Source organism: Nothoprocta perdicaria, unplaced genomic scaffold (genome assembly GCF_003342845.1).
Source record: "Nothoprocta perdicaria isolate Ctin4 unplaced genomic scaffold, notPer1 scaffold_16, whole genome shotgun sequence".
In the NCBI taxonomy this organism is placed as follows: domain Eukaryota; kingdom Metazoa; phylum Chordata; class Aves; order Tinamiformes; family Tinamidae; genus Nothoprocta; species Nothoprocta perdicaria.
In genome coordinates, this window is record NW_020454760.1 from 1,910,028 (window position 1) to 1,922,657 (window position 12,630).

At 45.1% G+C, this 12,630-nt stretch overlaps 1 long non-coding RNA gene across 1 annotated transcript; it reads left to right on the forward strand.

The window, feature by feature from the left end:
* The first annotated feature begins 6,085 nt into the window (after window positions 1-6,085).
* Window positions 6,086-8,080, forward strand: LOC112944123. The gene is made up of 3 exons (XR_003248718.1): window positions 6,086-6,181; window positions 6,625-6,716; window positions 7,988-8,080. It is a non-coding gene; the product is annotated as an uncharacterized LOC112944123 (long non-coding RNA).
* Window positions 8,081-12,630: the final 4,550 nt, after the last annotated feature.

A 12,630-nucleotide genomic window follows, 5' to 3' on the forward strand; every position in this document is an offset into this window, starting at 1 on the left:
AAAGTGTGTCCAGAGGTATCTGCAGGAGCACCTTCTTAAAATTTACTTTTATTAAGACTTTACAGCGAGTTACTGCTTGCTAGTGGCACTAATCTAAATAAAAATTCCTAAACTCAGGGTTATTTTTGAAATGTGATGCTGATAGCATAATGCCATGTATTTGGTGGTCCTTAACAGAAATTGTGTTAAAGATGCATAAGCAAAAATTGTTTCTCCAAAACAGTGTGATAAACTTGCTGTGGTCAGTGCTTTGAATTAGGTTTGACTGGAGGGAGCATTCTGAGTTAGCGTTTGTGTTTTCTTCTCTCCCGTATGGAATTTCTATGGCGTTCTCTCATCTCTCTTCAAACATTTTCAGCTTTGCTATTAGGACTTTAAAAGGGCAAAAGTCGCCTAGACTTGATATCCCTGAGCTGTCCACGGAGAAAGAGGTAGAGGAGGTTGCGCAAGGGGAAGCGCAGCCTTACGCCGTGCAAGGACAGGCTGCTGCCCTGCCCTGGCTTCAAGGAGACTGCAGTAAATCGGCCAGAAGGCAGTCAAAGTAGTGCCAGTTGGCTGTTTCTGCCAGCATTTTCTTCTCGCGCTGTGCATGAGGGATGAGGGCCGCAAGTGAGGGCAGCAGCTGCAGCGTGGGGCTGCCCGCAGGATCGGCTCCTTCCTTGGGGTTGCGCAGGCCTCCTCGGCAGCAGAAATGGAGATGTCTGCTCCCAAAAGCCCTCTGAGGTTGCTAAGAGTCCAGAGCTTCCTGGCCTCTTGCCACCCGCCAAATGTGGCGGGGACGCAGGGAGACGCGAGGTGGAGGCCGTGCTTGGCGCAGGCAGGCCTGGCACGCGGTGGGGACGCGTATCCCGCGCTCCCACAAACGGGAGCGAGTCAGATGTGACTCACCCCATCCCGGCATCCCGCTTGGCAATACCAGCCTGCTCAGCACCTTGTTTCCATGGGATGGATCCAGCAGTGTAAAAGCTATCAAAAATACTAACATGTCCTGAAAAGGCTCTTGGGCTGTACCGCAGTGATTTAAAAATCCACATTCCACAGACTGTAGGAGCTTCCTTAATCTGCAGAAGCTACAGAAACTGAAAGGAAACTTTGGAATAGCACTGATATTGTAGGTACGATGTTGTAATCCACTGTGCGTTACCTGATGTGGTAATTACTACCATTACAGGACATTTTAATTGCTATAGAGTCAAATCTCTATATCTAATGAAAGCTTCTGCCTACAAAAGCTTTATTATATAGGCAGAGATGCAGATTTCTTACTAGTATTTCTTTTCCTTTGTGTTTAGCTGCTAATAGCAAGTGATTGTTGATGTCACGTGTCCCCTACTTGTTTAAAACTTCAAAAGTATCCCATAGTTTCATGGCAAAAGTGAACAGTTTTATTAGACTTGCTAGCTTGTCTGTGGACTCTTATTTTATAAATTTGCTTTTGAAATATAGTTGGGCAGGAAAAAAGCTATAAATAGTGCAAAAATACTATAAATTCTGCAAGTAGAGAGTGAATTCAATTTGGAATAGTGTGACAAACTGCTACATATACTTTCTACAGGTGAGGTCAAAAATAATGTCTTCTAAAAGTGACTATACAGCCCAGCCTTGACTCCTCAGCAAAATCGCAGGTGGAGCCAGGAACGAGCAGGGAGGTTCTGGTTGAGAACTGACTGTGAGCAGCTTGTGGAGTTCCAGCTCCAGCCAGGCAGTGTTGTGAAGGCCGAGGCCAGATGAAGCACTTGTCTCAGCTTCATGGGCTCTTGGATGTTTCTGACCTGGTACCTTCAGCAGCACTGAGCGGGTGTTTGCATCAAGTGTGGTCCAAGTCAGTACGCTCTGTTTTGGGCAGTGATAACTCGACCTTCTGTCTCACAGGACTCTATTTGCAGCAGAGACCCATCTAACTTGCGTGGTGTGGTCTTCAGAGGGTGAGAATTAGGGGCTCTCTGCTTCAAGGTAGACACCTACAACAGCTTGACCTATGCAAGACCACATCTAAAGCAGGAATTTGGGTGCATTCAGTCACTAATCGTTCTGGGATGAAGATCATGGAAACAAACCCCATTCCAACTTTTAGGACTTGCTACCCTGCTAGGAATTGCCCATCTCTGTTGGTTCTGCAGACCAAGGGTTTTTCTGGATATTTGAAACATTGCTCATAATGTTCGTACAGTGGCAAGGGGAGCAATGAGGTGAGCTATTACTGTAGCCTGAGCAGTGAGTACTGAGATGTAGAAATATTTGTACTGAATATTTATAAACTGTGGGCTTCCTGAGTCTCTGCGTGCTCCAAGAGCACCCGCGTATGCTCACAGGGATTTCCCTTTGATGTCCCTTTAGTCTTCAAGATCAAAATCAACCTTGTGGCTGAAAGCGGCCTTTGCAGAAAGTCTTTGGCCAGCTATGGAAAATCGCTGTGTTTCTGCAATCTGCATTGCAGATATTCAGCCATCGCCAGTCCAGACTTTCTGTGTGACCACCAGTCTCTGTTAGGGACCCTGCCCGAAGAGAAGGGGGTAGATAACTCTCCTGTGTTTAAAAAGGCAAGTGCTGTGAGAAGCAACTGGCTGTGTGGGGTGGGTCAGTATTAGTGATGAGGGAGCAGGTAAGAAAGGATATGCTGTAAGGAGGGGGACACATAAGGAGCCCTTGGTGCTGAGGCTGTGAATCCTGGGCATTGTGTGTGGCAGGAGCAGGCACGGAGAAGAGGGACATAGGGAAGTATAATGCCCAAGTGTCACCTCCCCCCCACCATGGGGACAACAGATTGCCCCAAAGCAAGGACACTTGTGGCCATTGAACATTATTACTTATTTATCACTTGGTGGCTTGTTGTGAAGAATAGCCTTGCACTTGCAGCACAGATGACATGGGCTTGTCCAGTTAATTTGCAGCCAGGTAGGGTAGCTTCACAGTGCCAGTTTCACCTGCTGAAGGTGCTTGTGTTGCTCTCCTTTTCATCTGCTGTCTGCAAGGTTCAATTTGTGCCTTGGTAAATGGGGAATGGGAACATGCAAAGTGCCTGAAGTAACCACCTGGCAATTAAACTGCAGCTTTTTGGGAGCTCTAAGGCAAAATGAATTCCTGAAAATGCTCCTGAAACCAGAGGTTTCTTTGCGAAGAAATTAACCATAAGGAGGACAGAGGAGCTGTTCAGTCTGTCACTCCTCAGGAAATAAAGATTTACAGCCCCACAGCTTATATTAGGTAGAGCAAATCCTATGCTTTAAGATGTTCCCTAGAGAAAACACTGTACTCAGAGCTCTGCAGCTGGAGAGGACGGATGGTCGAGCAGTCCTTGTGAAATCAGATTCAAAACACAAACATTTGGTTCACAAGCAGTCTCTTTCCATTAAGTTTAATTCTTATTGTCTACTTCAATGGAAAAGCAGAAAATAATTGTGTTTTACCTCTCTGTTCTTTGTACCAGCACCTTTCACAGCCCCATTAGTAAAACTCAAGGGAGGTGTCTCTGGAAGCATGGGAAGAAATGGAGAGTCACAGCTGTGAGTTGGAAGAGGCCATGTGTGTTTTACTGCAAGCTTTTCCCAAGGTGAGAAATCTCACTGAAGTGTTTACTAGAATATCTCTCTTAAAAATAAGTCTTTGCTTTAGGTTTTATGGATAGTATAAAAACATTTGTAAGATCAAGAACACTTTGCAGTTGCATAGTAGCTTGTACCTTCTGAGGGGGATGTAGATGAGCAAGTTGGGCAAAAAGCCCAAATTTTGGATGCAAATGGGAAAGCTGTTAAGTGTAACATATACAGACTGCCTGTGATTAAGGCCAGCCATGGGAATGAATCCCAAAAACGAGAACTAGAAATCGGCCCAGCCTTTTCCTCATCCCCAAAGGCAGTGGTGGATGAGAGGGGATTGCAATGTGACTCTTCTCCTGTCCAAACCCTGCAGCGAGGTGAGAGTTTCCCAAAGCGCAGAGGTCACTGGGCACACAGAGCAAGGAGCAGCTCCAACACCACATCCCAGCCCAGGCTCCCGGTGGTGGCTCCATGAATTCCACACAAAGCAGCCGGTGCGAACGGGGCAGCGCATCCCGGGCTCCTCTTCCTCCCAGCGAGCCCCTTCTAGTGACACTGTGCAGCGCGTGCTCTGACTCTAAATGCCTTAGAGCTTCAATACAGACATGCAAAATTCTCCACCTGAGCTTCGTAGCAGGGGACGTTATCACCCCATCTTTTGATTATACTGGGATGGGGAAACACATTTCCATAACAATGACACTTAATGACCAGCAATGGGGAAAATTCAAGGTCTAATTTTATATATGGAAATAAAGATGCAACTTCTCTGCAGAAATATTTGAAACTTCTTTTAAGAAAAGATGTTGGTAGGGAACAGATGGCCGCCTGGCGCCATACATATTCATGAGTGCATTTATTTCATTATGCCTTCCCCTGGGAACCTCGCGCTTCGGCTTTTATAAGTTTGCCTGGCCATCAAATTGAGCAGTCACAAGCCCCCCGTCAAAGGCGGCGTTGCTGTAGAAATTGGGGGAAAGCATGTGAAAGGCTTTAGCACTTTTGTCTTGACTTTTATCCTAGGAACACCTGTTAGTTTGAGACACAGGCAGAGATTTTTATAAGATATAAGCGGTGTTACGTTTTGGTAGAAAAAGGGACTGTTCATGTTAAGCATGTTCCTTGCGCCTTATGTTTGTGCGGCAGTTTGGGTGCTTTTGGGCTGTTTAGTTACTTTGAAGCAACATGTTCTGTGCATTTCGGACCTCTCAGTGCAACACAGAGCTGCCAGAAGCTGCTGCAGGGGAAGTAAATTCTGCAGATCTGCTCTGTGTATTTAATTGCTCAGGATGAATTTTAGAGAGCAGCAAGGGCTCCGATTGCAAAGGGACATCAAATTCCATTTTTCCCTAGGTGTGCACGTTTGTAGCTCCCTTTGCACCCAGGGACTGGGCTCCTGGGCTGGGCGCGCAGCTGAGAGCTGCCCTCCCGCCCGCTGCATGGGCCCAGCGCAGCAGATTGGCCTGAAGGGAGCCACAAAAGTCGCTGATTGATGGCAGGGCCGCGGCCGCGGCCTCTCGGCGCCGCATTCACCACCTATGGCTGCTGGAGCGCGCTGGGCAGCTGTTCCTTTGATTTGCAAAGCGAGGTTTAGTTCCAGAGAATGGGCCCGGATAGAGGGGATCCTGCACAGTGGAAATTCCTTTTATCTCTCCCCTTTTTGTAGCGGGTGCCTTTCTTTGGGGCCAGAGACGTGTTGCCTGTGCTGAGCGCACGGTCGTGGTGGCGGAGGCCCGCGGAGGGGACGCCGAGTGTGGCCCTGGGACCGCAGACACGGAGCAATTTCTTACCTAGACACAATCACTGCCAGGGTGAAGCCTCTTTGGAGCAATTGCTTAAGCCGAACACAACTAGCCCCAGGCTGTGGCACAGGTGACGCTGTTGCCTGTGTCAATACAGGCAAAATTGGACCTAGCCAGTAAGGAACCTCCAATGTGCTCCAGTACTGTTTCAGTAACAACAAAAATTACAGTTAGTATTCTCCCCTTCGAATTACTTGATAGAGAGTACAGTTTAATTAACTAAAATGTGCCCAACTGCAGGTTTTTTGCATTGTGGAAATGTCAGTTTAGTGTGTGGCTCCCCAAGCAAACTCCAAGGATCGTTTAATTTTAAGATGATTGTGGCCTTGAAGTAACTTAAAAGGTACTAATATATTTAATCAAAGGAGGCAACTAATAAGATAGAAATAAATCATTCATGCATATAAACAGCGCTGCTGTGAAGAGTGGGTAAAGGCACCAGGGAAAACGTTGGGAAGGAAATTTTTTCCTCGGGCACCTTGATGCTGGTTTCTCTGAAGCTAAAGAGCAGTTTCATCAACGGCCAAGTTTAGTCTTTATGTGTACACAGCATACTGAGTTGCCCTATAAAATATCTGTATTTATGCCTATACTCATACACATAATTTGTGCATACATTAGCTACACAAAGTGTGTATTAACTGTTTCACAATTTAATAAGCTAAATGCCTCTCTAAATGTCAGGATTCAGGTTGCTTGAATAACCCTAATTTTAATTTTACCCTTTCATCTTGCATGCTGAATGAGAAATCATGAAGGAAAAGTCATCCACGCTCAAGCAATTAGGATGTCTTTCCCAAGACTGAACTGCCATCACTTCACTGCTGCTGTTGCTCATCTGGGGTAGGGCGTGTTGCCTGATTTCACTGCACAAATAATGTGGTTTAGTTGTGTTTATTTTTTGGTAATTTGTTTTCTGATTGTTTGGGCCTGCGTGCCTTTGATGGTGTCAGTGTTTTGCTAATTTGGCTTTTCACCTGGAGGAGGCTGCTGTGCCCCGTTGCTTTTCTCTGAGACTTTTAAACATTAGTGCTTATGGGAATAGAGTCTTGGAAGGATGCATTTCTGTTGATTCTTTTTAATTGCTGTTTTGCTATAAATACGTGTTCTCATGCAAAAGGTCTTTGTGCAGCAGCCTTAGAGGGGCCAGCTGGGGTGTCTGCTGCACTTGCAGCTCTGCCCAGGCAATTGAAGTTCCCATTGAGTGCACTTTATTGCACTTAAACCTCTGAAATGTTCAAAACCTATAAATCTTTCAATGCAGACTGGATGCTTCTGCTTCACAGTGCTCTGCTGAACCCCTCTGTCCATCCATCCTCTTTGTCCTGCTCATGGACTGGCTCCTACGGAGTGCAGGAAGAAGCACGAGAAAAGCCAGGTAAGGCATCAAAGCTAGCAAACCTCTACAGAGCCAGCTATGATCCAACAGATGGGACTAAATAACTTAAGTTGACAGTATCCCTTAACATAGAAACAATAATTTACTGCTGCGATCACAAGAGCTGGCCTGGACATGCCATCTGCTGAAAAAAAGAGTATTCTACCTTTCAACAACATTTTCTGTTGTGTTATGTGGCTCAGCAAACTCAGGATTTGCTTTGTGGGAGCAAAGATAAGAGACCAAAAAAGGTAAAATTGCTGAAGCAGCACATGGGGTGTAGCAGGAGATGCTTCCCTGCTGTAGTCATCCCTCTGTCTGGATGCAAACTTCCTTTCTACTGTGGATCAAGATGGGAGATGGTGATGTGTTCAGTCCAGCATTACTTGGATCCCTAGATTAAAACTTTTCTTCAAGCAGATCCTGCTGCTGCGATGCTCTCAGCTGGCGCAGGCCCCGCGTGCCGTGTTCCCGTGATCCGTATTGCCGCTGAGATCCGGCACTGGCAGAGCGCTCTGCACAAGAGCCACTCTTTTGTTGCACACTTGTGCTCATCTGGGGAGCACTTGCAAATTATTGAATATTTTAATCTTCTTGCATGTTCTCGTGTGCATCACAGCAATGCTCAGGCAGTCACAGCGAGCCCGCTACAGCCTCAGAGGGATTTGCAGACTTCGGAACAGTGCGTTCCCACTGTAATTTCCTTCTCATCTTCACCTCCTGCTACTCCCTTCTCATCTAGCTCAATACTGCGCTGGTGGAAAGCAGCGTTTTTGGCAGTGGGTCCCTTTGTCGCCAGTTCCCCTGCTTTGGGAGCTCTTAGATGTGAGGAAATCTTGCAGACTCCTTCTTAATCCTCTTTCCTTAAAGATTTTGCTGACAATTTTGGAGTTTGGTTGGGTTTGTGCTTGTGTCGATTTAAGCAAGTTTCTGTGGTAAAATGTATTTTTTTTGTAGTAGGAATGGGCAGGACGGGAGCAGCCTCATGCCTGGCCCAGCGGGCACCAGCACAGGGTCTCTCCCGGTGCTGTGTCTTCCCCTGCATGTGTTGGAAGTGCTCCTGGTGCTCATCTTCCTGGGATTCCTGCTGGGCCAGAGTGTGAAAGAAGGCTAACATCCTCCCCAGTTTGGCAGTCTTTATCTCAGCGTCTTAGCAAGAATGAGTTTTAGGCTCCAGTTTTAAGTCTTGAAAGTCTTTAGCATTAATAAAGCACCATTTATCTCCTGTTTCCACAGTAATGGGGATTTTCATGTTTTTACCCTATTTTTAGAGCTTTTTAAAAGTCTGCCCCTATTTTCAAACTGGAACATTTTGTCACCATTGATGTACAGCACCATGGAGAATATGCAGCGTGCTCAGTGTGCATGACCTCCACAGTGCCACTTCCAAGGAACAGCTGGAGAAACTCTGGAAAACTTCATCCCAGAGAGATGCTTCCTTCCTCCTTGGAGGCAACAGGTAGTAGCTTGTGCCCCAAAATCCTTGGCCCACAGGGCTGGATCCCAGGTAGGTGCACTTGTCTTCCTTCCCTAGGATGAGGGAACTGTGTTGGATGGACAGCAAGAATTCCCATTCTTCTGCAGGTTGATGGGATGAGGTGGGTATTGCTGCATTGGAGCTCGTCCCTGGCCTCTGCTCCCAGCAGCTCAGCATCCTCCTCTCGCTTTTGTCTGTGCCTTGAAATAAATGGAAATAAGATTGAGGTGCAGTTCAGCCTTTGGATTTTTTTATTACTCCTTTCACTCGGGAAACTAAATCCTATCTTAAGGTGCACTGGCAGGGCTGATACGAATAAACGGCACTGCATTTGGGCTGGCAAAACTTATTAAAAATCTGGCCCCGTATTTTTTGTCTGATAGCGATACTTGCATATTCTGTTTATTTTCAATTATCTGATAAAGGAGAGGAAGACCTTTGCTCATGCCTTCCAGCACACTTCACTTGTGCCGTTTGCTGGAGCTGCAAGGGGAAGGGTTGGGTGGAGCTAATGAAAAATATTTTGCAGTGGTATTAGCTGATGGATAATTTAACTTTTCCTATTTTATTATGCTGCTAAGCAACATTTTAAAGGGCTGTACGTTTCCCTTTTTGTACGGGTGCCCAGCGAGCATAGTCTTTATTCTGTGCTTTAAATCTAGCTAAAAAGTTGAGTATATAGCACCATAAGTCTTTGTTGCCATTTAATAGATTTATTTAATCATCCTTTATGGGCTAGGTTAGCAGCTACTGCCTCTGTTTACAGGAGGGGGAGATGATAAACCTGGAGGACTTGCTCTGGTCAGTGGAAATGCTTGGAAAACTCTCCCCAGCTTTAACCATTTGCTGTTCATGCTAGTTTTCATTGATGCTCTAGGGTTAATTTTGTTCTTTTCCCCTGTCACCTTTGGGTCAGGCTTCAGTCTCCTAATGCAGAATCACTCAGGGCCTAGATTTTTGCTAGGTGAAAATTGAAGATTTTTGTTGATTTTACCTCATCTCAGGATGTGGCTCCTAGTTTGAAGGTTTGGTCAGAATGAATTAACTGCTAATTTGTTAACCCTGAGGTGAGTCCTGAATAGTCTCAAAGAAAATCCTGTCCATTGCCATGTGTATTTCCTGACTCATCCAAACACTTACCATAGCAATGGCCATGTTACCTGGGCTGGTTATTTAATAACTTCATAAAAAAGATTGAAACAGATACATAATGAATCAAAATGCACTCAGATCAAATGATTAGAAATTTCTAGTTAATCACCAGAAAGGAAGCTAATTAAATTACTATTCAGCTTTTATGGGGGCCTGGGGACTGTGCTAAAATAAGTCCTTTCAATCACTTTTTCATTAGATGGGACAGGCATATTCAAGGTTAGTGAAGACAAATGCAATGTTCTTTGATCCCTCTTGAAATTATATTATTTAAATTATGCTTTATGCTTCATCACCTAGTACTAAAACTAAAATATCTGGGTAAGAAGCAGCCATGGCAGAGAGAGCTCATCAGGCAGACACACAAAGGTGTTGAATATTATGGAATACCCAAATCAAAGCTTAAAAGATTTTCATTTAATTATTGTTTACATTTCTAGTTGGATTTTCCCTTTAGGTGTAAGGTAGGTGGGTTGCGGTGGGAGGTGGGTAGTTCTCATGTTGTTGGTGTATAGAAAGTGGAGCAGGAGCCACTCACCACCAAAGCACTTTGCAGAGGCAGCACTGCTGTTTTGCAAAATGGGACATCCCATGGTGCTTCAAAACCAGAAAGCTACATAATGCTCAAATATAAGGCAACCCATCGATTGAAGAAAGGAATAATAAATCTGAGCTTAAACAGAGTTCTAAATATTTTGGTGTTCCTTTAAGACTCAAAGAAAAGGCAAACTTCTCCAGGCTCACATATGTAACAAAAGATGCCAGCGATATCTCTTTTGTTCGACAAAAGGGAGGATTTTCAGAAGAAAGTTAAGTCGGTGAAATCTTTTCACTTCCTTCCTTAGCTTTGTAACACCCGTATCCAAGGTTTCTGACACCTAGGACTTGTTTGAAAAGTTAAGAAAAGAAAGCACAGCTGCAAGATTTCAAAGCGGGGCACAAACAAGTCAAAATAATCTCACTTCAAAATCTGGGCTCTTCTCCTTCATGGTAGCTTATCCCACACATAAGTGACGGACGGCTGTATTTAAAGAGCCCGAAGGTCGTTTAGGTTGCCTGTTGAATTGATGCCACCCCACCTACAAAATAACAGCTCGTCTTTTGCCAGGAGCCCTTGACTAAAGCCTTGAAGTGTCGCTGATTTGGGCCTTTTAGTGATGCTGGTCCTTACTCTTGCTTTGCCTGTGGATGGGCTCGGTCATCCTGGGAGAATGGTGTCTTCCATTAGAATAAGGAGAACATTTCTGGGTATTTTGATATTTCTCTTGTAGGAAAAAAATCTCCATTCAAACAAAACTCCTTCTAACAGGGGGAAGAAATTCTTTGCACATGTTTCCAAGAATCCAATAATGCAATGGGATTTGTGTGGTCCCACTGCAGCAGTCACTGGTGTTAATGATGTGTTTGGGGTTTGCAGAATGTTTTGGCAATGTCGGGGATCAGAGGCAGAGAACACCCTTGCAATGAGCTGGACATCCTCGTGGTTTCACCTGTGCTGGATGTGCTCTGCTAGTGGGGTGTGCGCCCATGAAGACTCTGCTGGGACACCAGCTCTTGTCCCAAGTCTGCCCCACAGACGATGTCCCTGGCATGTGAGCGATCTCGGAGCAGGGAGACAAGGAGATGTCCTGCCAGTGCTGCACTTCTCCAAGGACACCAAATCTCCATTTTCTCTTGTGGTTCACTGGAGCAAAGTCTTGCTTCATCATCTAATTTCTCACATGATTGGTGCTTGTCCTACATTGCTGGGGTTGGTCTGGGTGTAATGGCACTGGGAAATGGTAGCAATAAGCATTAAGGTGTCTGTGATGAGCAGAATGGTTTTTTACTGCTCTTCGTTTCATAGTAGAAGTAGTTCATTATGGCAGTTATAGAGGCTTAAATATGATTATTTCCATATTACTGCTAGTGCCTAGAAAGCTCACTTGCAGTCCAGGAATTCACTGTCAGAATGTGAAGCAAAAATGCATTGATGCACACCTAAATAACTAGCTGCTGGATTTTACTCTAAATATTTGTAGAAATAAGAAAGGGACAATAACCAAAACCCAGGAAGAAGACTAAGAGGGTGAAAGTAAGTGCCTAAGAGGTGAAAGAAAGTGGTCCTGGGGACCATCAATGAACAGACTTCTCCCATTAACCTCATGATCTTCCTGGTCTTTTTGCTGGTCGCTCTGATCTTGGTCCCTCTTGGCAGCTGCAGGGCTGGGTCTGAAGGGCTGAACCACAGCGTGGCTAAGCGTAGCTCTGGCTACGCTCTGGCTCTGTAGCTACTTTCCCCTGCAGCTTAAGGCTACATCTTGCATTTTAGGCTTTTGATCATGTACTGATTATTTTGTCATTATTGCGTGAACCTCTCGGTGTCCTACAATCGAGTGTGACTGGAATAATTAAGATATGCAGAGGGAAGATAGTAGAGACTGTGAGTGCGCAAGGAACTGATAATATGAATCATAATGAGGATGAGGGTGCTGCTATTAAAATTGTGTTTATGATTTTTGTTTCCAGGTGCAAAGTCAGGTCCTAGGGAGCTCTCCTGCACCTTGTGTACAGGCAGTGAAGCACCTGTGTGTGATCAGTGTTAATTGCAAAGATATAGGTGAGAACATTTGTACATTTTATGCAAATAATTTTGAAGGTAACTGTTCAGTGGTTTTTTTTAACCTGAATACTACTGTGCATGAGAGAAGAATGATATGTGTTTGAGAATTCTAGTCTTTAGGACTGTTTCTATATTAATGTGATAAAGATATTAGGAAATAATATGAGCAATTAATAGGGAATTATATGATGACTTGATTATGATATTGAATTAAATTCACAACTGCATGAGCAGTCCATACCAGCATGCTCCTAGGGTTTATGTCTTTAATGACTTAAAAGTAATTCCTAGACAGGTGTTATATAGTGAATGGGGTCTTCTAAAGCCTTTGGCAGCAGCAGAATTACAAAATAAGGGAAATATAGGTCTGGGGAGCTGCCAAAAGCCTGATGATTTTCCATGTGCCTGAATCCCTAAGTGTGCTTGTCGGTGAACTTCACGGTGCTGCAGGGAGGCGATGCTGATGTGAAACACCAGCAGCAGCTTGTGATGATGGGCAAGGCTTCCTCCAGCGTGTTTCTCCGCACTGCACGAGCGTGGCTCAAGGCCCCAGCACTGGGGCTGCTCTCTGCTTCCTGCCACAGAGCAGGTGAGGCTCGAGCAGGAGCGGAGGCAATGAGAGGCTTGGAGGAGGTGTAAAACCCACCCCATGCCACCCGAGATTTTGTAAAAATGATCCCCAG